This window comes from Python bivittatus, unplaced genomic scaffold (genome assembly GCF_059951505.1).
Source record: "Python bivittatus isolate LINGU-HERP-01145 unplaced genomic scaffold, Pbiv_v1 ctg000480_np1212, whole genome shotgun sequence".
In the NCBI taxonomy this organism is placed as follows: domain Eukaryota; kingdom Metazoa; phylum Chordata; class Lepidosauria; order Squamata; family Pythonidae; genus Python; species Python bivittatus.
In genome coordinates, this window is record NW_028277075.1 from 100,922,030 (window position 1) to 100,947,641 (window position 25,612).

General features: G+C 39.4%; 1 protein-coding gene across 7 annotated transcripts in view; it reads left to right on the plus strand.

Moving 5' to 3' along the window:
- The first annotated feature begins 2,850 nt into the window (after positions 1-2,850).
- Positions 2,851-25,612, plus strand: part of TANC1 (tetratricopeptide repeat, ankyrin repeat and coiled-coil containing 1) — a 148,543-nt gene continuing 125,781 nt past the window's right edge. For 3 of the 7 annotated variants that reach the window (XM_088146620.1, XM_088146619.1, XM_088146622.1), the window contains exon 1: positions 2,852-3,113. The gene's annotated coding sequence lies outside the window, so the exon portion shown is untranslated. The other 4 variants (XM_088146616.1, XM_088146621.1, XM_088146615.1 and 1 more) reach the window with 3 other exon arrangements.

A 25,612-nucleotide genomic window follows, 5' to 3' on the forward strand; every position in this document is an offset into this window, starting at 1 on the left:
GGTTACGAATTTAATCCGTTCCGTGACTCTGGTCGCAACCCGATCTGTTCGCAACCCGAAGCAAATTTTCCCATAAGGTTCAATGTAATTACTGTTAATCCGTTCCGGCGTCCGCGGACTACACGTCAAGGGGGGAAAAATGGCCGCGGACCATGCGGCAGGGCGGAAAAACAGCCGTGGACCGTGCGGCAGGGTGGAAAAATGGCCGCGGACCATGTGGCACGGGCGGAAAATGGCCGCGGACCACGTGGCACAGGCGGAAAAATGGCCGCGGACCACGTGGCATGGGCGGAAAATGGCCACAGACCACGTGGCATGGTGGAAAATGGCCACGGATCCAGTTCGTACCCCGAGGCGGAGTTCGCAAACTGAGGTAAATTTTTGCAGCCAGAGCTGGTCGTAACCTGAAAAGTTCGTAAGCAGAGGCATTCGTAACCCGAGGTACCACTGTAATTGTGAGTTCTCCACAAAGGGAACTAAAAAGGTTGCTTCAACCTTACAGGTCACACTGAAGTGTGATGAAGACACCAAACTCAGGAATTTGTTTCTTATTTTTTTAATATTGTATGGCAAATTATATCAATAGAATTATAAAGTGCCCAGCCTATCAAGACTGTAGTGTTAATTGTCACTAAAAATTCAAAATTGTTATCTATACAGTTACTTATGAGTAATTCTTATTAAATGGTGGGACTCCTGAGTAAACAGGTAATTACATTGTTAGATGTATGCAGAATAATCAAATTATTGGATCAAAATGTTAAATAGGTACATTTGTGAACCCCAAAAATACTTCTCTTATAAAGATGGGTTCATTTTAAGATTACCATCTTTCAAAAGTCTTAGGCTATTTGAAATAAGTTACATAATCTTAAATGTTACAAATATAGGTAGTCCTCATTTAGTGACAATTGGGACTGGCAACTCAGTTGTTAAGCAAGGCAGTTGCTAAGTGAAACTGCAACTGTGCTTACGATCTTACTTCAGCTTTCCTTTGCTTTACAGACCTGCAAAGGTCATAAATGCAAGGATTGGTCACAAAGTTACTTTTTTATCAGTGTCGTAACTGTGACCAGTCACTAAACAAGGCAGTGGCTAAACAAGGACTACCTGTGAAGCACTCTTTATTGACTGAATTCATACCCCACCGCAACTCCAAATAATTATGAATTTATTTCTTCTAGAATAATATTTGATTTTCTGTAGGAGATTTTAAGGAGTTTTTTTTTAAAAGGAGGGATGAGCAACCTCTGCCCCCAGACTAATTGGGGGGGGGGCAGGGAACTGTGAGGGAAAGGAGAAAGGTGAGGAGAAAAAAGAAAAAAAAGTTGGAAGATTCACAACAGGCTGAGCAAGAGAACAGTAAGTTTTGTGCAAGTGATCAGTTCAGACCTCTGTCAAGGAGAGGGAAAAATGACAAAGAGCGGAGGAAGCCTTTTTTACAAATGATAAGTTTAGGCCTTTGGCAGACAGAAGGCAGTGGAAGACTGGATTCAAGCCATAGTGCGGTTTATTTGGGTTTGACTCATATCCTTCAGCTGACATGAAATCTGCTGCCCACATTACTGATCTGGCTCTTGCCTGTTTCAAGTCAGCAAAGTCCCCTTAATTTCCTCTAGGCTGACAACACCAGGCTGATTTGAGAGGCCTTGACGCTACCCTTGGAAGAGGTGGGAATAGGAGGGAAAATAGTACTTTAACCTCAGTATGGGTAATCAGAGGAAGACAGTGTCATGTGGGAACAGGAGAAAAAACATACAAGGAAAACCTTTCACCCTAGTGCATGAATCCTCCTAAATAAGGGGGGGGGGGAGTAGTTCTTCACTTCTGGTTCTGCTTTTCTGCTGCTTCCATATACTCCACGGACTTAGTGTTGTGGTTCCCCACCAGAAAGATAGCCCTGAAGAGAGGAAAAACAAACCAAATCCCTGTTTTAAAGGGGTTTTTTTTAAGCGTTTTCTTTGTAAAAAAGGAGATTAACACAGCACAGATTTAGTTAGAATTCAGTCAGATTTATTTACCAAATACTTGAAAAGTAATTTTACTCAAAGGACAAGATATATGAGTCACCTGAAGGCAGGCAGAAACTATAGAAGTGGTTTTTTAATGGCAACTTTTGAAGATTCCGCCTTCATCAAAGGGGACATTTCACTTCAGTCCTCTAAAACGCCTTTTTCTCCGCTTTTCAACCCCAACGGTTCCACCGCTTCGCAATCCTGAAAACCCCTCAGGTAAAAAGCCTGCGTCTCTTGGACCCCAGCGGTGAACTCCAAGTTCACAGAACAGCAGAGCTTATATTGCGTGGAAGCCGGTTGCAACACGCAGGTATTACATTCTTCGCAGATACCGGAGAACGCGCCGCTGCCGCCCCTCCACGCGGGCGGCTTTCTTGGAACCCCGCAAGCAAAAGGGGAACACATACATCATGCAAACAACGTGCAGGAGCAGACTGATGTCAGTCGCATTTTCCCCTTTCGGCCGACTGCCTCCACAGAGCTTTCTTTTCCCTTTGAATGTCATGCCCCTGCCTCCCCCACTGTGACTTCCAGTTCGCCTTGTTGATCCTGGGAGGGAGGGGGAGGCGGGAACGTCAAAGGCCGGGTCCCTAAACCCGTCCTGCAATCCTGCTGAGCCCCGTCCTGCTAATTGGTCCCAGATAGTTTTGCTTTTTACCAAGCAACAGGAACTTTGGCCGCCCGGAGTGGGGGGAGGGTGAAGTGCGGACAGGAATCGAGAAGGAAAAAAAAAAAATGGGGTTGCCACGGTGAGTTGGCCGCGCCCAGTGGGGTTTGGCTTAAGCTGCGGAGGCTCAGCCTAGCCCAGCCCAGCCCTGCCGTCCAAATCAGGCGGGTCGGAGGAGAGGGGGGAGCCGCGAGACATCCATTGCAACCTGGAAACTCCTTCCCTTCCCTTCCCCCAGCACGAGACTGGCTACTCAGGGAAAGGCGGCCTGCGGGAGAAATGCGGAAGGCGGGGACTGGGGCTGCTTGCTTCCAATGAGCTCACCCGCCTTGCCTTGCCTTGCCTTCCTGGCGCTACTGGAGGAGTCTCGGTCGAGAGACGCACCGAGAGACCCTGAAGCGCCTTAGAGGCGCTGGACTCCCAGCCAGGCGGTAAGTGCCCGCTCGCGCGGCGGCGGCGGCAGGGCGCTTCCCCTGCCCTCGCTTTGCACCCCTCGGCGTCCGCCCAGACTCTCCCGTGTCGGTGTTTACAGACTTTCCTATATAGAAATAGAGGTAAACATGTATATATTTTAAAGGGAAGCAAAGTGAGCCGAAGTTTCTGGCTGGGGCATATGTATCGGCATGTCTGCGGGAGAGATTCGGCTCCCTGCTATTTAATCCTTCCACGGCAGTGAGCCGTTCGGGGTGCCGTACGTGGATTGCAAAAACACGGACGACCACCCGGAGGCAGAAGGCATTCGCGTTTTCTGTCCCACTTGCTAACTTCTCGCGGTCCTCTGGATTTTTGCGGCCAGGTCGGGTAGCCCTTGGAGAAGGGGAAGCCCAGGTGAGGGTGGAGCTGGGAAAAGCTGTTCTGGGAGTCGCGCGTATCGGATTCCATTGTGGGCACGGGAGGCTGGCATGGGCGACGAGGTTTCCAAGGGCCTAGAGGCGGCGTAGGGTCAGGGGGGCTAGAGACAACGGATCTTAATTTTTACCTCTCCAGCGCAAGAGGAAACCGAAATGACCACGATGTGGCGTTCACATTGCACTCAGGAATTGAGGAGAAAGTGGGGATCTTGCCCGGAAGATGAGCGTGGATCTGGTAACTGGGTTCTGTTGAGTAGCCGGTGTCCTAAAACACGCTGCCTAGTACTGACAAGCGGGCCAGTAGTTAAAGGGTTCTTCCTGGGTGGCATATGTGCCCAATTGTCAGAGATATCTTCCCAGAGTCACTTCACAGGTTGTGATTTTTTTACATGGCTAGAGGAAAACTGTAACCTAGTTGAGCATGACAAAAGCCAACATGCATTTATGGGAAAAATAGACAAGGGTTAATTGTTCAAGATGTGTTATATTTGTGTATTTTTTTCTTTTTTTACCATGAGGGTTGTTTAGGAGAATCATGAAGCAGCACAGTTATTAGAGAAGTTGGCAGCAAGGTTTAATTCTAGCCAGGGTTTCTCCAAATTTTGTGAACTTGTCTTTGAATAAAGAGAACCTTAAGCCTATGCAGAGTGTTTTTAATGTCATCACTGAGTAATCCCTAGTAATCCCAACCCACCTGGCATTAGGAGGCAAGAGTTTAACATTAGTTATTTTTCAGGTTAAACATTGATCACAGGAGTATGATCTGTATGTTGTGTTTGGAAATAGGATACAGAGCAGAGTTGGAGGTAGTTAATGCTGTATATTGATCATCTTGGAGAAGCAGATTTGGGGAAGATTGAGGTGGCTGGCTTTAAGATCGTAACATTTGATTGATTAAAAAAAGGAAGGATGACCTTATAGTGGTGTTTCAAAATGGAAGTGTTCCAGACAGGGTTTTGTATGAAAGGATGAAATAATATTTTTGGCAGAGAAGTAGGCAAGCACATTTCATTTTTTTTCCTCTTAAGAAAGTGTGCTCATTATTTATCTGACATACAAATGATGATGTTTGTGTATGTGAAAAGATTAGAGATTAAAATGTTTTGCAACATACAAAACTTATTTTGTGTTGGCCCTTATCGGTATATTGTCATCTGTAATTAGAAGTGGAAACAGGGTACAGAATCAGGTGGCATGTTTCTGCCTTGGTTGATTTGTCTTTTGACAATTAAAAAGAGGGGTGTGACAGAATTGCCCAGTGAGGGTGAGGAAAGCATTTGGGACAATCTGTGCAAAAGGGAAGGTGTCCAAGTTAATCCCGTTCTCAGTCTAAGAACTGTGGATTTAGTCCAGGTTTAATGTATAACTTACTTCAACCTAATTTTTAGGTAAAACCTTCTCTCTGTATTGTTGAACAGCCTGTTTGCTCAAACATGTTGAGTCAAGCATGATTTTAAGGCTGTGTTAATATATTGTGCTAAGTCAGAATGTGGTTTGTTTGGTTTTGGCTTATGTTAGTACAGGCATTATGTATTGTAAATCATGTCTTACGGCATGCTGTAAGAACCTAGCCATTTGTTTATTCAATAAACCATGGCTTGTTTAGTGCAATATGTGAATTCTTTTTAATCCAGTTCTTGTTCCATAGATATTCCTGACATTGTCGACCGCATCCACTCTTCTCTGTAGCAGTTGAACTAGGCACTCCGTTTGGGGTTTCATTTCAATCCACTGAACAGACAGCAACAGTGAAAGCGAGCAAAATAGTATTATATAAACTGGCTTCATTTTTATGTTTTACATTGCCAGGTTTTCATTGTTCCTTATTATTTGTGTATTCTTAGACAGAAATTGTCTTTACTGTGTACTGGGGAATCTTGTCTTTACCATTTTTAAAACATACAAGCTGGTCCTTTCACCCAGTATGCCTAAAACACTTAGCCACAAGTCTGGTACATGACATCTGACAGTCACAATAGCTGGTTCAGGGGTTGCCATTTTAGGAACATGGAATACTGTCCATTTCCTCCCGTTGGGTCTCATAACCCATGAGTGCTTCTGTTGGAAGAGTACTGACAAGACTTAATTACATTAATCCCCCCTCCCTTCCCCATTGGCCAGCAGACAGTAGAGATCATGAGCATAACAGCCTATCAGGAATTGGGAAGTATTGCCTTGATACTCCATTTTGCAACGGAGTGCTTTTTTGAGCGGTACTTGGACTATGTCCTACAGCTGATTGGATTTTCAAGTTTTCAGAACATAGTTGACCCGGAGAGGATAGATTGACTCACAATTGCTCTGATGCAGTTTTGGCTCAAAATTGCTCTCTCTTGTCCCAGTAAGTACTTGATCGGCATGTCCATAACCCCTACTTGCTTTATGTTGTATTACATGAATTAAGTTGCTGTGTTTACAGCATATACTATACTGTAACTTGTTTGATGATGGTTCAAAAACCAGAATTGTTTTGCATTCATATTACATGATTTACAAACTGCAATGGCTGGGATCACATAACATGGTAAATTGCAAACAAACAATATTATAGCTGTATACCTTGTGTCACAACAGCTATTGTCTTATAATGGCTAAATGTTATACATTTTAAAAATGTTCACTGAGCGCATATTTTACATGTAAGTGATGTCAGACTCAATCCTTGAAATGTTACCATAAGGCAGGAAGTATTTTTTAATCTGAAATATAAAAGATCCACTCGCTATGTTTTTCAATATATTTACCACATTTAATTTGACCATGGTTTAGTAATTAATCCAGTTGCTTGAGTTTACCCAGTGCATTGAACTGTCAGCTAATCAAACTGGATTCTCACAACACATTGGGCCACCAACAGGCCAGGCACATTCTGTCCTAGCCTGTTGGATGTTCCCAATCTCTGCCAACCAGAGTTGATGATGCTAAACTAGATGGACCAACGCCCTCACTTGGTTTAAGGCAGGACCCTACGATAGCAAATGAACAGCATGAACTAACCCTAGTAATTTTCAGCATTTATGCTTATATAGCTTGAACTGCTAAAGTATTTCAGATATAGTTCATAGCTAATCTGTCTCTACAAAATTCATACGATTGCCAAATTGTTCATGGGAGGCTATTGAGGAAAAAAATAGTTTATCAAAAGCTACTGATTAGCACTGACTTGGAGACTCTGTTTATACCTCAGTCTTAAGTACTTAAGTACAGAAACTGTTGTTGGTGCAGCAACTATTAATACTTATAATGGAATGTTTCCCTTAGATAACACTGAAGTTTTGTTGGTGACACTCATGGTGCTTTCTTAATACTGTTCCATCATATGTAGTTATGGCTCTTCTGACTTCTGTTGCATATGGATAGCAGTAGAGAGCTAGCGACCATGCCTGATATCAAATGTATCTGATAGCAGGGCATCCAGCGTCCCAAGATTAAGATTTGGTCAAGCATCGTTTCCACTTCTATTAATCTCCAAGGATTGAGACTATCTGAAAAACTTAAACGTTATTCTGTATGTGGGATCTAACTCTGGTTCTTTTTAAACAGGGCTGAGCACCTTAGAGATACGCTTAACAACTGAAGTGGTAAGGGTGGGATACTACAGCAAAGTTTTCAGCCACCAAATTGGGGCTCCAGAATCTGGGGAACAGTTTGATGGCAGCACAGAGTATGTGTTATGTATGCTGCCATCTTGTGGTCATCTGGATTCTGCCGCTCAGTTATGGCAGCAAGCAGAGCTGTTTTTGTACACATGAGCAGCATAGGGATCTTTTTTTCTTCTTTCTGGGAACCAGGGTGGGTGTTTTGTTTTGCTTGCTTGTTAAACAACACTAAGCCTATTTTAAAATTCACACTGTGGCTTTTAGGTGTTTTTTTGCCTCAAAATGGAAGGAAACAGTAGTGATCAGATGGAGTTGACTTTAAAATGAATAGTAGAAGCCGAGGTAACTAATGTCAACTTCTCTGTGAATTATCAACTGCTATAATCCACTCTGAAGAAATCTGAAAGCAGACAAACATTGAGCTCAGTACTTAACAAGGTTTTTAGAAACTTAACCTGAAACATACCCAAATGATTGTTAATTGAAATTTATGTTGGATACTGATGCAAAATCTGTACATGTTGTGAAACTAATTAAATGATTGTAAATGATACTAAGGTGTCATGGAGTTTGCTTGGTTCTGGTTTAGTGTATTGTGTGAACTCAGTCAATTGTGGTAGATTTGGAAAACAAATTCTGGGTTAAGATGATGTGTGAGTCCAGTGATGGTTTAATACATAAATCAAATTGTTGCCATAGCACCTCAATTAAAATCTAAATGATTAAGGCTTTAGTTCTAAGCTCCATTGAACCAAACTAAACGGTTTTGTTGCAGTTGTGTTTTTCCCTTTCTTTCCCTCCTGCTTTTTCCCATTTCCCCCATTTTTCCCATTGTGGCAGCAACAAAAGTAGCACATAAATAATATATTTGGGAAGGAAGGTTTTCTTGTTTGGGGAAAAACATACAATTTTACTAATGTGTTTGTTAACATTTATTTTTAATAGTATGGTTCTTTTATTTAATAGAAGCAAAAGAATTTGCCATTGCTTTGAAGGTGTTCATTATATATATTATATAGAGAGAGAGAGAGAGGGAGAGAGGGCACGCGCGCGTGTGTGTGTAGAGACACACAGAGTGGTGCTTTAAAGTTTGTGAACCCTTTTGAATTTTCAATATTTCTGCATAGATATGATCTAAAACGTGATGTGTTCTCCATACAAGCCCTAAAACTAGATAAAGATAATCCAATTAAACAAATGAGTCAAAAAAATTATTCATTTATTTATTGAGGAAAATGATCCAGAGCTTTAAGCACCACTGGATATACATGTATATACAAACATACACACCCACCATATGCTTTACCCAGCCAGTCTATTAAAAAAATCTGGGAGCACAGTAGACTGCAGAGTTTCTCTGTCAGCTGTAAAGTTTTGTCTGTGGCCTTAAAATGAAACCCTAGCATAATATCCAGCTTGCATTACTAAAGGAAATGAAGGTAATATCTTACATCCTTCAGAATTTCCTCTGAAGGGCTGATTTTATTTTTTTGTTTGTGTTTCCAGATACAGAACTACTGTGAGACTTCCTAGTTGCTGTGATTGAGCAATGCTAATGAGGAATTGGATGTTATGATATTTATTTAAATCTGTTTGCTATAAGAGAGCAAATGACTAAATGTGAAAATTGTTCTTGATATACAGGACATGTCTATAACTTTGGTAGAGTAGAAGGAGCTTTACTTTGCTCAACAGTATAAAGTACCAGTTGTTCTGCTTTCTTGGTTTAGCTAACCACTGGAATGTCCAAATGATGATAAATTAGGTCCACTATAGAGCCAAAGCATACTTGGTTCTTTTCCAGAATTGCTAGCTTCCCATAGCTGCCTCTAGGAAAGAGACATTTTCTGTCTTTAACTGGAGTCTTGTACAATTGATGCCATAGCAGTTCTGAACTGGAGGGCATCATTTTAAAGTCAGCTGTGGACTCTGTACTAAAGAGTATGTATTTAAGGTAAAATGCCATCTAGGGGAAGTATCTCTTGAATTAGGTATGGCAAGCCACTTTCTAGTTAAACCAAGAATCTGAATATTTAAAACTAGGTTGTGAAAATTATTTGATGTTTTCCAATTTTAGAATGTTTAAAAAGTTTTGAAAACTTTCTAAACTCAAAATGGGCTGATGGAGATATAAAAATAGGGTCTAATCTATTAGATATTCTAAAAAGATGGTATCATTCTAGAAAAGACCACATAGAAAAACTGAGACCAAATAACCTGTTACATACATTACATTCGGCAAGTATTTAGACCCCCTTCACTTTTTTCAATTTTGTTATGATGCAGCCTGATACTACAATCGTTCAAATTCTTTTTTTTTCTCATTAATCTACACTCAGTACCCCATAATGACAAAATGAAAACAAAATTTTAGAAATGTCTGTAAATTTATTAAAAAGGAAAAACTGAAATATCACATTGGCACAAATATTCAGACCCTTTACTCAGTACTTTGTTGAAGCACCTTTGGCAGCAATTACAGCCTCGAGTCTTTTTTGGTATGATGCGACAAGCTTTGCACACCTGGATTGGGGGATTTTCTATCATTTTTCTTTGCAAATCCTCTTAAGCTCAATCAGGTTGGATGGGGATCATCAGCCATTTTCAGGTCTCTCCAGAGATGTTCAATAGGGTTCAGGTCAGGGCTCTGGCTGGGCCACTCTAGGACATTCAGAGAGTTGTCCCTAAGCCATTCCTGTGTTGTCTTGGCTGTGTGCTTAGGATGGTTGTCATGTTGGAAGGTGAACCTTTGGCCCAGTCTGAGGTCCTGAGCGTTGTGAAACAGGTTTTCATTGAGGATATCCATTCAGCTTTCCCTCAACCCTGACCAGTCTCCCAGTCCCTGCTGCTGAAAAACACCCCCACAGCATGATCCTGCCACCACCATGCTTCACTGTTGGGATGGTCTTGGGCAGGTGATGAGCGGTGCCTGGTTTCCTCCAGACATAATGTTTAGCATTGAGGCCAAACAGTTCAATCTTGGTTTCATCAGACCAGAGAATCTTGTTCTTCACAGTCTGAGAGTCCTTCAGGTGTTTTGCAAACTCTAAGCGGGCTTTCATGTGTTTCGCACTGAGGAGAGGCTTCCGTCTAGCCACTCTGCCATAAAGCCCAGATCGAGGGCTGCAGTGATGGTTGTCCTTCTGGAACTTTGTCCCATCTCCACACAGGATCTCTGGAGCTCAGTCAGAGTGACCATCGGGTTCTTGGTCACCTCTCTTACTGAGGCTGTTCTCCCCCGATTGCTCAGTTTGGCTGGATGACCAGCTCTTGGAAGAGTCCTGGTTGTGCCAAGCTTGTTCCATTTGAGAATGGTGGGGGCCACTGTGTTCTTGGGAACCTTCAGTGCCGCAGAAATTTTTTTGTAGCCTTCCCCAGATCTGTGCCTTGCAATAATCCTGTCTCTGAGCTCTGCAGGCAGTTCCTTTGACCTCATGGCTTTTGTTCTGATACAGTATGCATTGTCAGCTGTGAGGCCTTCTGTAGAGAGGTGTGTGCCTTTCCAAATCATGTCCAATCAATTTAATTTACCACATGTGGACTCAAAGGTGAAGAAACAGCTCAGCAATGATCAAGAGAAATGGAAGGCATCTGAGCTAAATTTCAAGTGTTGCTGCAAAGGGTCTGAATACTTATGCCAATGTGATATTTCAGTTTTTCCTTTTCAGTAAATTTACAGACATTTCTAAATTTCTGTTTTCACTTTGTCATTATGGGGTACTGAGTGTAGATTAATGAGAAAAAAATGAATTTGAACAATTGTAGTATCAGGCTGCAACATAACAAAATTGAAAAAAGTGAAGGGGGTCTGAATACTTTCCGAATGCACTGTATACCTTGGAAAATGTCCATCATTTCGATTGTGGGAAGTCAGCATATTACACGGAGTGGTATGTTCTCTGTCATCTGTACAAAAAGACTTGCTTGTAGGAACTCTTCTAACCCTTCTTTCGCCAGGGGACACAACAGTTCTTTTTCCCTATGACATGTTGTTCCTATTGCAAGTAATTAATTTATCGAAATATGCAGTCATAGACCCCTCTCCCCCAACCCACAACTGCAGTGTTTTTACTTTGTGGGAGTAAATGGCATCTACTTATCGACTTGTTTATATTATAATACTGATTTTGTACATTCTTTAATGGCTAATTCTAACTAAAATGGCATAATCACTGTACAAGAAGGAGCTGTAAACATGTTTAGGGGAACTCTACAAAGTCTTTAGAAGTGCAAAGAAAAAAGATCCCTATGACAGAAACCTCTCCTTCCCAAAGCACCCAAATGAAAACTGACCCTGTTTAGTGGCTCTGAGGGATTTCCTTGGGGTGGGAAAAGAGGATGGAATTGGATATTTGGGAAAAGAACAAAACTTGAATAACAGCACTTCCCTTTGCAGCATTTATTTATAAAATAAATGAATCCCAAGTGGTTTATAATAGAAGAGGAAAAACACAATAGCAACATCGTTACAATTACAATCTTAAATGTGGAAAAGTTAGACTTCCAACCTTGGCCATGCTGGTTTATGCTTCTGCAGTAAATGTGAGTGATGAGGAAGGGAGGACCATCTGATTATTTTACAGGCAGAACTTTCTCCAGGATTTGCTCTTCCTGGAAAGAACAACCGATACTCAGGATAAATTTGCAAGCCAATTGCTTTTAATGTGATCCAGGAAATGGATTCATGCAGAGACCTCTATATTGCATACATACGATTGTCTTGATGTATGGCATCAGATTATGATTGCAGAAGCTTGAAATGATTTACAATCCTACATCAAAAGACTCATTTACATCCATATGTTTCCCTTTCATTATATAGGCATATGAAAAGGGTGATCCACCTCCAGTGACTGCTGTATACTAGAGTGACAGATTTGGATTCCTTCTGTTGTCATGTAAATGTATTTTTTATATCATAATTTTAAGTGCCTTTGTAATTGTGGAACAGTACAATTGTTAAAAGACATAATGGGGATGTGGTTAGTGGCTTTTGCATATTATAACAATGATGAGGGGACTATTTTTAGAGTTATTCCATGTGGGAGCTGTAATACAAAAATAAATTTAATTCTTGTGGTTCTGGATGTAAGCTTTGTGGATATAAAATGGTAAACATTTACTCTTTGTTTTTTTACACATAACATGTGTCCTATCTAGTTTAAGAAAGTTAGTAGAGGGAGGTTTCTCATCTACTTTTTCCCTTGTACCCAATTATGACCCTAAAATGTCTCATTATAGGGTTGGCAAGGTTTTTGAATAATCTGGGAGGAGTTACAGCAGTTGTTGAAGGAAGAACAAATTTGTCCCATTCCATATTTTCAGGAGGACCCCTTAATCCTAGATATATTAAATTCTTGATTGTATATTGTGGATGCTTTACTGTTGTTCCTTACTGTAAAGTGGCATGAATGTATGGTTGATTTGGTGGTATACAAATTGAATTCCTTATTAAATAAATATCTTGTTAGCTTTTGGAAAAGAGTCTAGGTGGATTAAGAAGGGAGAAGTTGGCAAAGTAGCCTTTTGTGAATTATCTTAAGCCAGTTTATTTTAGGCTCTAAACCTATTTCATCATAAAGAAGCATATTCTGGGAAAGGGTTTTTTAGTTGAGAATACCACATGCTCGGGTCAGGTTGCTACAGAGATTGTCCCATAGTTTTGTATTTTGGGTTAACTATCACAGAATGGGTGAACTATTGCCAATATAATGTAATATAATATATTTGTATTATAGTAATGTCATAATAATATCATCTTGCAAATGATACACAAACTCAATACAGATTTTGAATATATATATACATACACACACGTGTGTATGTATATATGTGTGTGTGTGTGTGTGTGTGTGTGTGTGTGTGTAAAGCTTCTGACAGTATTTCTGGCTGGATCACATGTAACTCTAAGCCAAGATTCTCTTAATCATGTTTATTGAATACACTTCAATGACTAAGTTTTTGAAACCTGTTGAATCATAATGTGTCTGTATTTTGGGTTCTTTGTTCTTTGCTTTTTGTACTGTGTGAGCTCAGTCTCAGTGTTGTCCTAGTTGTTGAAAAGTGGCTTATTAGTGAATTGCTGATATATAATTTTAAAAGGAATTTAAATATTCTACTCTACTTTATCTATTTTAAATATCTAATACTAAATATTATACTCCTTTTAAATATAATTGTTTAGGCTTCAGGATTTAATTGATTAAAGTGCAGTAAGTTTCAATCATTAAATGTATCAATCTAGCCAACAGTTTAGTCCATATGTTCTGATGATAACCGCTCTGGGGAATAAGTCTCACTGAAATTCATAGGATTATATTTCAAATAAGAATTATAGAATTATGAAAAATTATGAAAAAGTTGGCTTGCTTAATGAAGGGAAACATTTAAAGGATTTAAAGGCCATACTCATTTGTTGTTTTAGGTATTGTCACTTAAGGAAAAAGGAATAGAAAACTTTTAATTAGAGATGCTGTTCCATTTAATCAGAGTTTAAATGGCTCAGAAAGACGCCTCTAGTGAGAACAACAAATGTACTAAGGCTGTCACCCAGTTAACACACTTTCATTATATAACTCATCTACTCTCTAATATATTTTATAATTGAAATAAAAATTGCTGTTACAAGCATTATATATTTCAACTTCTAAAAAGTTGGCTAACAAAAGTATTAGGGCTATGCAATACCTCAGATTTTATTTTAAATACATTTCTCCTTAGCTAAACTAAACTGTTCCTTAGAGTCTATAATATATAAAATAGATAAAATATTATAAATGACGATATAATAAATGCAGAGTTTTATGTAATGTACAGATGCTTAGTTCTAGCAGGATTGTGTTCTCCAAAGTGCAGTTTATCATTTATTTACTCATGAGGAAATGAAGATGACGTGAGAGTTGGGTTTGATACACTAAATGCCATGTTTTTTCATATACTTTTCTGGATAAATTTTATAAAGAACATTATTCAGAGACAAGAAAGTAAAAGAAAGAACACCAGAGGCAGGTGCATACACATTATTATTTAATGTGAACGTGTGGATGGTGTGAATCTGGCCAAATATACAAAGCGTTACATCTTTGATACTGTTACTTGTACAGTCCTTGTTTAGCGATTGCCTTGGACAGCGACCATTCACAGTTACAACGATGATGAAAAAGTAATATTATGACCAATGCCCACATTTACAATCCTCGCAGTGTCTCTCTGTCATGTGTTAGCCATTACAATCACTCAGTATCTGTTGTCCTGTGCCTGACCCATTTTTTCCTCCCCCCCCCCAGAGCGGTGAGATTGGTTAAACAAGCCATCTCTTCTGAGCTGCTTTTCTCTGCAGTGCAGCTTATCCCTAAAAAGTGCTAACCACAAGTTAACATGCTCAGCTGTGTTACCTTAATTACTAGTGGATTAGAACCCTCCAGCTGGCTGGTGCTGGTGCTGCTGCCTGACACTGACAAGACCCTAATCAATTTCTCACAGAAAGCTTTTTTGCCTCCTAAGCGGTAGCTGGTGCTAGCGCATTCCTTTCTATGTGTATTCCTCATTGTGTGCCTGTTTATTCTCATCCTCTGCAATGAATGTAAATACAAACATTAATTCTCTTCTTGCTAATTATCCCAGCACCAGGGCAAGCATCCCCAAGGATGGGGGATTGGGGAAAAGGGGCTATAAGATTTGCCCTTTTATCCACCTTCCTTGTGAATTAAGTTCCAGAAACCTTCCCAGCCATTTGAGCTCACCCAGCTGTTTGGGGTTATATCTCTAAAGCAAAGGAAGGCTGAAGTAAAATTGTAAGCACAGTTGCCATCATATCATTTTTCACTCAGTGACTGCTTTGCTTAATGACTGAGTTGCTGGTCTCAATTGCAGTCACTAAATGAGGACTATATGTGCAATCTGGGGTCATGGATAAGGAATTGGATTGGTAAATGCCCCCTCAGCCATGGAAGCTCATTGGATGACTTTGGGGCAATCATTCTTTTTCAGCTCAATCTATCTCACAAGGTTGTTGGGGGGGGGGGATTGAAGAAGGGTGCACTAAGTATACTGCCTTGGGTTCCTGGAGAAAAGGTGGGATAAGTCAAACAAAACTATTTGCTCATTTGTGTTAGGAATGTTATAGGCTTATCCTATAAAAGGAAGTGTGTGATATATTCATTTAAGTTTTTGTGTTACATTAATATAGTAGCTGCAGAAAACCCATCTCATGTTGCAGTTAGTTCTTATAGACTTGTTCCCAAAGATTTCATTAGTATTATCATGGAACAGAATTGATGCATGTACATGTCTGTATAGAAACAAGTACATGTAAAATACACATGTATATATAAAGTGCACATGTGGAAGGCATGAATGAAGTCTGTCTTTTGCACCAGTGAGCAAGATGGAAATGTGTTTAGAATTAAGGCACAGTGGCCTGTTGTGTTTTTTATAATACTTGACATGCAAGTAAAATATTACCAGTTTGCTTTATAGAGCAAAACTGGCTTTAATTCAGTTGCATATACTTACCTGGAGCTTAGCAGATTTAGCTCTTTGCATAAAGTGATGCATCCAAGTGCATGATGTAAATGTTTATCTAGCTGGGAGTAATGCACTGATTCATTAAGCTATTTATCTAGGTGAATATTAGTTGAGTATTCAGATTTGCTTCTGAATATAAATATCACATATTTATATGTATTACCTTTATAAATATTTGGATGTAGTTCCAAATCCTGGCTTAGTCATGTACAATCAGAGGTGGGTTGAAATGATTATTTGATAGAAATTATTTATTTATTTATATTTCAAATTTGGACGCCACTCATCTCGTGAGAAAGTGACAGTGGGTCACACAAATTGCGAGTATTGGCCTTGTGTGTTTCCATTATGTAAACCTATTTTGAAATCCCTTGATACTTTAAGGAATGCTTACAATAATTAAAATTAATAGCAAGTCCAATTTTATAGAATCTCAGAAAAAATAATTTTTTTCTCTTTAAAACATTTCTTACCTGGATGTGATCCTTAACAAACTTCCCTACCTTTTTTTCACAATTTTTTCAAGCTTGGTTTGACAAATTAGGATCTTGTATATTAAAGGACAAGATTTACTAGTAGTTCCTTGAAAGTAATAATAGGTATGCTGAGGCTTTACCATATATCTACACTTAGTTTATGGAGAGTAGAATCTGATCATAGTGTTTCAGCTTCTTAGTCTGTACATTCAGGATATCCTTATTATATGGGCTGTGCTTGTACATAATCACCATTCTTGTTCATAGTATAAATGTGCTGTGGAACAGAATATTACTACACGTAGTCCCCAGTTTAAGAACGAGTTCCATTCCCAAGGTCTGTCCTTAAGTCGAATGTATATGTAAGCTGGAACAGTATTATTGTATAATACTGTATAAGTAGTATTGTGTAATGAACTTGAAGCATTGTGTATTTAACTCAAATTTTCCTACAGTAGGATCCGTTCTTAAGTATGGGTCATCCATAAACTGGGCATTCTTAACCTGGGGAGTACCTGTACTGGAGGCATGCAGTCCAGACTGGGATCATTGGGAATAATCATGTACCCTTAAAATAAGTGTGGAAACTATTATTCCTTGTTATATTGGTGACCTTACACCTGTCGATCTTTTTAGAGTTTAAATATGCAACCTTGTGTATATTTTTCTTTCATAGAAAAGCTCAACATGCTTGAATTTTCTGTTCTGTATGCTTCTATCCTTCCAGTCCAGAAGACTCTAGTTATTACTTTTTAATATATAATTTACTCCTACAAAAGCAAATAGTACATATCCTGTGGCTCCAGTCCAGGATTTTTACTTTTTGTAGAAAATGTGGCTTGTAGTTCCAAACATTCTTGGTAAAATAAAAAGGTATTGGGCCCTTCCACCCATTTCCATTTTAGACATTTGCTGACAAATGTCTAAAATGGTCTTTAGAAGGACCCTGAAGAAAGCCAGACTCTATGAAGCAAGTACGAAGTCTATACCTTGCTCTCCATTGCCACAATTAGAAAGGTTTGATGTTCATGTGAATAGAGAATTTGTGCAACTATTACTTTTATTTTAAAAATTATTTTCTTAAGTAACAGAAAGATACAAGCTTCTATATCAAGTGAAACTCCATGCCAGTTGCTGCAAGTCATTATTTAAATAACAATGATTAATAAACATCACTGTATTGTCAGGAAAAAAAAATCTGGTTTTTTTTTGTGTGTGTGCTCAGTTTGCCTGCTCACGTATGCAGTACTAGGCAGGGAATTGGAATTTACAAACATGATGTAGCCAGAGAGTTGGCCCATCAAGGTAAATTCCAGTGATCAAGCAGTGGGTTCTCTTTGTCTCTGCCTCACAGGCAGTAACAGCGTTTACTTTCAGGAGGGCAGAATTGCATTCCCTTTCCCTTCTGATATGATACAGTGGTACCTCGGGATACGAACGCCTCTACTAACGAACATTTCGGGTTACGACCAGCTTCGGCAGGGAAATTTTACCTCGGGTTATGAACTCGCCTTGACTTACGAACCGGATCCGCGGCCACTTTCCCTGCTGCCACGCGGTCGTGGCTTCCTGTGGGCGAGGTTGCGGTAGCAAGGAGACATTCGGTGAGGCTTGTGGTGTGTTTTGCGGTGTTTTGCGAAGGTTTTTGGTGTGCATGTTAGCATGGCTTCAAAGAAAATGCAGAGCAGGCTTGGCGGGAGTCAGGCTCTGAAGAGAAAATTGCCTCGGGTTGCGACCAAATTCGGGTGAAGGGCGGAACGGATTAACCGGATTTACATTGAACCCTATGGGGAAATTCACCTCGGGTTGCGACCAAATTCGGAGGGTGGAACGGATTAACCGGATTTACATTGAACTCTATGGGAAACTTTACCTCGACTTGAGACCAACTCGAGTTGCAACCAGAGTCACGGAACGGATTAAGTTCGTATCCCGAGGTACCACTGTACTGTGGAGATAATTAGATGATAAATCCACGTAAACAACTACAAGATTGTAATTAAGACTGGTAAGTTAAACAAAAGGAGATGTTGGGGATCCATAGTTAGCTATTCAATTTCTTTTATAAGAAGTCATAGGTATTGGACTGAGAAGGCCAGTGTTTACCTCTGTGCTGTTTTCCTGTGCTAAGGCTGTGTTTGCATGACATGCTTATCCTTGGTTAATCATGGTTAATGAAATTAGCCCAATTAATCGCCATATAGTCTGGTTCACACAAACACTGGAACTAAAATATGATAGGCTGGTGTGTGGTTCATTGTGTTATGCAAACATAAAACTTTATCTGTTCATCCATGTGGCTTTATAAGCTAGCTGATTTTATTTAGGTTTATATGTTCTGTACTGTGGTAAATAATAGCTTGAAAGGAATAGATATAGTTTGAAGAAAATAGTACAGAGGGAAAGGTTACTCCACTTTCCCTGTTTTTATCCAGTTTGGGCCTTCCTGCAACTGCTCTTAAAAGAGTCGGAAGAACCAAATAATGGCTTTCCTACATTTCCTTTGGTTTGGCCATTTCTCAGTTTGGGGGGAAAGAAATTTAAAAGTTGTTTAATTGGGATCTTTTAAAAAGCCTTAATAGTATCATACCACCTTATAAGATTGTTTAGGCTTGTTTTTTCCTCCACAATTACTTGGTGGGGGGAATAAAAGATATTGAATCTTCTTTAGCAAAATTTCCTTCAGCTGATAGGGAGGTTTTTTTTAGTTGATTACTTGAATCTAACACATATTAGTACTAAATCACCTCCATTTTTTTCTTAATCTTTTTAATTGTACACAGTTTGTACAATTAAACTTTGTAAAAAGTTACAAAGCTCATAAGAAAATAAAAAGAAAAGCAATAAAATACTGTTAATTTACATAATTGCACCAAAATATGGGATATTAAGATATTATTATGCTTCAGTATGCTAAAATAGTGGGTTTTGTTTAATGTTTTGTTACTGTAAATAATGAAAACCTTAAAACTGCACCTTCATTAATAATTCCCTGGTGTAGAGAAAGTGCTTCAAAACATAGGTGCCTGAAAGTGACTCTGTATATCAACTACATTTTTGTCCCTCTTTTTTATTTATTTCACAGAAAGTGTATAGGATGAGGAGGCTTAGCCTTTTCTCATAAAATCTTTCTGTGGCATGGAAGTGGGAGACAGTTGAGAAGGACAGATTAATTCTGTGTGGTAATTCCAATTTGTAGTGATATCATGCAGTTTTACTTTGGACAAAAATAGAGAGGTAACTATATGCTGTGTAGCAAACCCATCTTCACATATCGTATTAAAATATATTGTGTAGTATAGTACTTGGATCCGAACTGAGCAAGGATGCTTTGATTCTGGCATAAGTGTTCTTGCTACTCTGTCAGCTACCTACATCACATCCAAAGTGCCCTTGCCTGCTTGGGATCCAAATACTTTGATAGCATGATTTGTTCAGTTTTGGTTTAGCATCATGTGTGAACCTAACCAATTGTGGGGTTCATTTGACAGACTACAGTTAACAAAACTGTGCCTTAGTATGATATATGACCCCATAATGTAGTTTGAGCTGGAAAGTGTCAGGCCTGGGTCTGTTGTTAGAGACTGCAGCTACAGATGGTTACAGGAAGGTGAACTTCAAAACAATCAGGTAGATGATGAGTCAGAGACAGGAAACTGAATCAGGTCAAAGCCCCATTAGTCATCCTGATGTACTCTGGAAGATTTGGACTTCCATTCCCATCCCAGCCATATAATAAGGAATTGTGGGAATTGTAATCCAGAATTTCTGTAGGATATCATGTTGTCTCCTCCCGCCAAAGTATTATGGGTCTGATGCGGCTTGGATAAATGTTGCCAAAATTGAAAAGCTGGCTTGACTATAAGAGATTTATATGCAAGTTGGGTTGTAAAATTAACAAGCTATATTAAACCTGGGAAATAACCTGATTTTCAGTCTGGAACAGCAGCTAAAGGAGACCATGGACCAAGGTGGCCTACTTTGTTTGGTCTTTTGAGGAGCCAGTGAACCACTGATTCAAGAGGCAGGGTAAGGATAACTGGTTGCTGGAGAAAAATAAGCCCTTCCCTTTTTGGTGCCTTGTAGAACAGGAGAAAATGGTATCTTTTTGGAGTGGGGAGCCCATTGTTTGAAGTAATTGTTCTGGATGATCTGCTGATCTCTTGGAAGTCAGACAAGCCTCTTAATATGTATTTTGGGGGACTATAGAGAATATATCTCTTTAGTAGTTACTGCTTGCCTGGAAGCACTGTGAAACCGAGGGTAGTAACCAGGGGTGGGGGTGGGGGGAAGCAGAGGGGTCTCAGTTCCCCTTTTTCTTTGGTTTCCTTCATATTCCGCCTACCATTTTGAAAACTGAGAAAGTATTCAGCTCTGTTAACAGCATTCCACAAGGTAGGTATTCACTTGCAGTTCAGTTCTCAAATGTACAGTGGCAATAACGTTGATGGAGGTGCAGAGTCTCTTGTTTTAGGCAAGTGTTCATTGGCTTGAAATATTTTGTGGGGTTATGTGATATCCACTAAAATGCTAATTGTATGCAAGCTGTGGTGCGATGACATTTTTAGCTTATGTTCCTGTAGTTGCAGACAGAGGAACTTTTTCTTTAACTTTTTATAGCTGGGACCATTTTGCATTTTGTTAATACACTATTATGAAATGTTTAGAATAGGCTATCGTAGGTTAGTGGGAGGATTTTGTATCAAAATAATTTTATATGTTTATTCACAGAATTTTGTATTTGGCAAGGGAAATCATATTCATAAGGAATATGTTAGCTTTTATAATATTTGAAGAGAAGAATGAGTTACCAAGGATTGTTCAAAGGAGGCAGATCAGACCTCAGTCCACATGCACTTATTTCACGCATTAAATGAACATACTGTCTGTACATGAAAGATATGTGCAAAACAAAGATGTGTGGGAGGGCCAGAACTGGTTTTTAATTAAGCAAGGTGTGAGAAAGCCTGCATGTGGTATTGGCAGGTGTACAGGAAAACACAATTTCAGAAATGTAAAGAACAGTTAAAAATATTTTTGAAGACCTGCTTAACAAGCAAGGTAAAGGTAGTTTTCTATGGGCTGTTTTAAATAGAAGCAAGTTTTACCAGAGCGAAGCTGAAACTTGTTAATTATCTGAGAAACGCCCTTAACCAAGAGGTGTGTGTAGGACTGTATGTGAATGAGAACTCTGTAGCTGGAGGTATTTGTTGCAAACTGTATTTGCTTTTAGGGTAGCTCTGAAACATTTTGTGTGGTATAAATTCCTGCCTCCTCTGAATCTTTTTAAAAAAAGGTGGGAAAAAATCCCACATCAAACTCAGTTTAAATGCACTACACACTATAGATCTGAATCTTATTTTGCAGGCCAGCTTGAAAAGCTTTTAATTACTAAAAATCTAAAAACTTGCTGGTTTTCATTAGCTATAAACCACTTTAGCTTTTAGGAGGTTTTTTTTTTTTTAAAGAATTCAAAGCAATATGAAGTTTTTGTATTCTGCCTCTAGCTAAAATAAAAACTAACAAAATAACTGCTGAGCAAGAAAGGTATCAGATGTCTGGAATTAATTTTTTCTTGGGGAATCAAACTTTTCCCCTCTCCCCTTTCCATTCAGCAGAAAATAAAAATTAATGTGAAAAGGGAATTTAATATCAATTAAATAAACTAGAAATAATGTGGTTTGCTTCAGGTACAGCCACATCAGACAGTGACTGTGTTTGCATGTCATGCTAAGGCATATGATTTAGCTGTAGGTGAGCTCAATCATACCCAATGGCTTCTTCCATGAGTGTACAATGAACAAACTATAAATGGTGGTTTCACTATATAGTGCAAATTCTGGATTAATATGACAATCTGAATAAACTACAAATGTAGTTTGTTAACTATATCCACTTGGGGGACAGAATAGAGAATTTGAGAATACTTGTCCTATTTGGTCATATTATAGCTTAGGGTGACATGTGGGCAGCCCAGTATTTTTGAATCCACCCCATAGAGCACAACAAGGTTGTATTTATTCCCATTGTCACTGCTGAGTTGTGGGATACCTAAAGTCTTTCCATGTGTATAAAAATCAGCATATTCTGTAGATATTCAGATTTTTCAATGAAATGAGTAATATGATTGATTATACAATTTATATGTATTTATACATGTAAGAAAACTTCAGATATGTGAAGCTAACAAAGCCAGGATGACAGCCCACAGAGAAAAACAGCCATATGTTCTGTATTCTAAGATGGATGGTAAGGTATTGTTTCAGCCAATTTGCAGTTCTGTCTCCATTTGGAGATGAAGCTCTGTGTTCTGTGATAACAATAAACATAGCTTGAAAGAGCTTGTACTTGTTCTTCTGGTTTGTAGTCAACAGTTTCCTCTATATTCCCAAGTGGCTCAGTTTTTAAAACACCATGAAAATGTTGCATGAAGTTCAGCATTTATTGTTTTTGTAAAATTGGAACAATTTCTGTATCCTGTTTTTGGAAATATTTTACAGGGAAAAGGAATTCTATACAAGTTTAATGTGAATATTAGATCAAATCTGATATTCTTTTCCTATTGCTAAAACTCTGTCCTTTGGAGGATTTTTGAAAGCAAATACAGCAAGCCAGCATATACTTGGAAATCAGCTCTGCTGAACTCAGACACGTTTCTGAATGTTTACACATTTGCTTCAACTGTGATAGTTCTTGGAAAAAAATCCTCCCTCACAATAGATTCATACTATCTGAGGGCCATATAAATGACTGGATCACATAGGGTCACTATATACTGAAAACATCTTTCCCTTGAAAACATGGATCCATATCAGATTGTGAACAGGGGCATTGGAGGGAGGGTTTTAGCAAAACTGAGTATATTTCAAAGCTATATTCATGACTGAGGAGACATGGAACCAAATTGAGATGCTGACTGGGTTGGGAAGAGATTGCATTCTGGCTGCTGCTAATCTGGGCACAAGCAGCCTCATACTCTTCAACTCCCTTAGTCCATTGCTATTGACCTTGCCTATATCCAGATTTGAGGCTTAATGATATTACTAGGCAACCCATGACCCATTGGGTCATTATTTCAGAGATATTTACTTACCTAAACAGAGAAACAGAATGACCAAGGGCAAAAAAGCAGTGGGAGAGTGAGCAACTTGCTGCCAGCTTCCCCATTGACTTTGCTTGTGGGAAGTTGGCAGGGAGCAACAGAAACCAACCCTTCCTTCCTTCCTTCCTTCCTTCCTTCCTTCCTTCCTTCCTTCCTTCCTTCCTTCCTTCCTTCCTTCCTTCCTTCCTTCCTTCCTTCCTTCCCTCCCTCCCTCCCACATATAATATAGGCTTGCACCATTTGCTCTCCTCTCACGACCCACAGGAAAGCCCCGTGAAGCCTTCTCCTCCTCCTCAGCTGACCAGCAGAACTGCCTGCCACTTTGCTGGGGGAAGATGAAACAAAGGGAGCTGCAGACCATGAGGAATACTGCACCACCACTCTCCATTCTGGCTTGTCCCCAAAGGCCCCCTCCCTTTAAGGGAGGAAGAGGGCTCACCCGTCGACCACCGGCATCCTCTAGCCAGCCCTTCGTTGCCAGCAGGCATCCAGGTTGTTTCCTCGTCGTTCCCTCAGTGCCCATAGCTGTTAAGAGATTCTAGATTTCTGCCTCATTTCCAAACCAGCCAATTGCCACAAACCTGTTGGGCCTTCCACCAGCTGATAGCACACAGGGGATAGAGGGAGGTGGGAAAGAGGTCAGGGATACGCCCATGACAATCACATGACCTGGGCTGACCATAGCAGCACAGCGCTGAAGAAGCCACAAATTTCCCAAATTTCAATCTCATGGGAGTAATGGGTCCCGGATTTTGGATGCATTCTGTAAGTTAGCCCATTTGAGGTACCTTGGTTCAAAAATTGTTGCCCTATGATGCACCATTTCACCCAGTTGATGGTTACAGGCACAATAGTTTTAGTAGTATATAGAGTTTAATGCAATCCGTTTTGGCTAAAATTATAGCCATTATAGTGTCTCTGAATTCAATTGATTTGCATGTTTGCTAATTACCATAAACTGTGGTTAAACTTGAGAAGTACATTGTGTGCTATTTTAAAAAGGATTCTGTTGTAAGGAAAAAATGGGTATAAAGAAACATAAGGCTTCATTCTGCTCAGAAGCTGTGTTGTGCACTCCCACTTGTCATCTGGAGTTCCATTTTTCCATCTGAGCTGTGAGAAAGTCACTTTGCTACAAGCAGCTGATTGGCAATGCAGTCCCATACTTGTCTGTTCAGAAATAACCATTAAGTTCAGTGGGACTTACTTCAAGGTAAGACATTGTAGGATTACAGACTAAGTAATGTGCAAAAAACACTAGCAATGTGCAGTTTTTTTCCAGTTTCATAGGAAAACCAGTTTGAAAAATGAACTCACAAGACGTAGCGTTAAAAAGGACAGCTTTCATCTCAGTTTTGGAGGTCCAGACCATTTCCTCTTTTGGTTGAAACCATCCTTTCTTCTTATATTGGTTCATAAAAATAGCCATCATTTACAATAGCAAAAACATCAGCAGATGTTACAGTTTAAATAATCATGTTTGATTCTTATCCATAGAGCACTTTCAACACAAGTAGTAAGGAATGTTAATATGTTCTGTTTAAAGGCAAAACTGTTTGCCTAATCCTAAACTTTCATATTTAGCATCTTCCCTTACTTTCAAATAAAACTAAACACCTAACCCTACAAAAATTATAATCAATGTATTAAAGCATTCAACTTTTAAAACGTTACTTTCTTTTTTAAAATAGGCATGTATACTTCTGGTGGGGAGTATATCCATGCTTAAATATGCATTTGCATTAGTTTAGCAGATTTATAGTATGCTTTTCAGGATAAAAATTCTCACAAGGCATAAATTTGTGAGACATAACACAGATTAATGACAGTATTCAATTTATAAACTATAATATGTAAAATATGACTGATAAAATAGCAGCAGGATAAAAGTTCAGTTTATTTTAACTGTACATGGACTGGAACAAATAAGTTTTAAAATCTCCCTGAAATAGCATGTATCCTTCCTGGAGAAGGACATTTTAAAGATGCGGGACCGCTACTGAAATGGATCTGTCCCTGGCACTTGGACACAAACTCTAAAACAAAACAAAAACCATTGATCTTCAAGCATAGTCAGGTTTGTACACTGGGGATGTTTTTTCACCTGCTTTCAAACAGACTTTCTTCATTTTGCACCAGTTATAATTTCAAGACATACTTAAAGTCCACCTCATGTAAAGTGCACAGCGATAATCAAGATGGAATGTAACTGAAGTATGTACTGGTAAGAGAAGGTCAGCTTTCTCTAAATAAGGTTGCAGCTGACAGACCAACTGAAGCTGAAAACGCATTCCTGGCTAAAGATACTTTCTACACCTCCATGATAAGAGCCATGTGTAACCCATCCAGAGCCAGAAGGTTCTACCACAGCGTAAC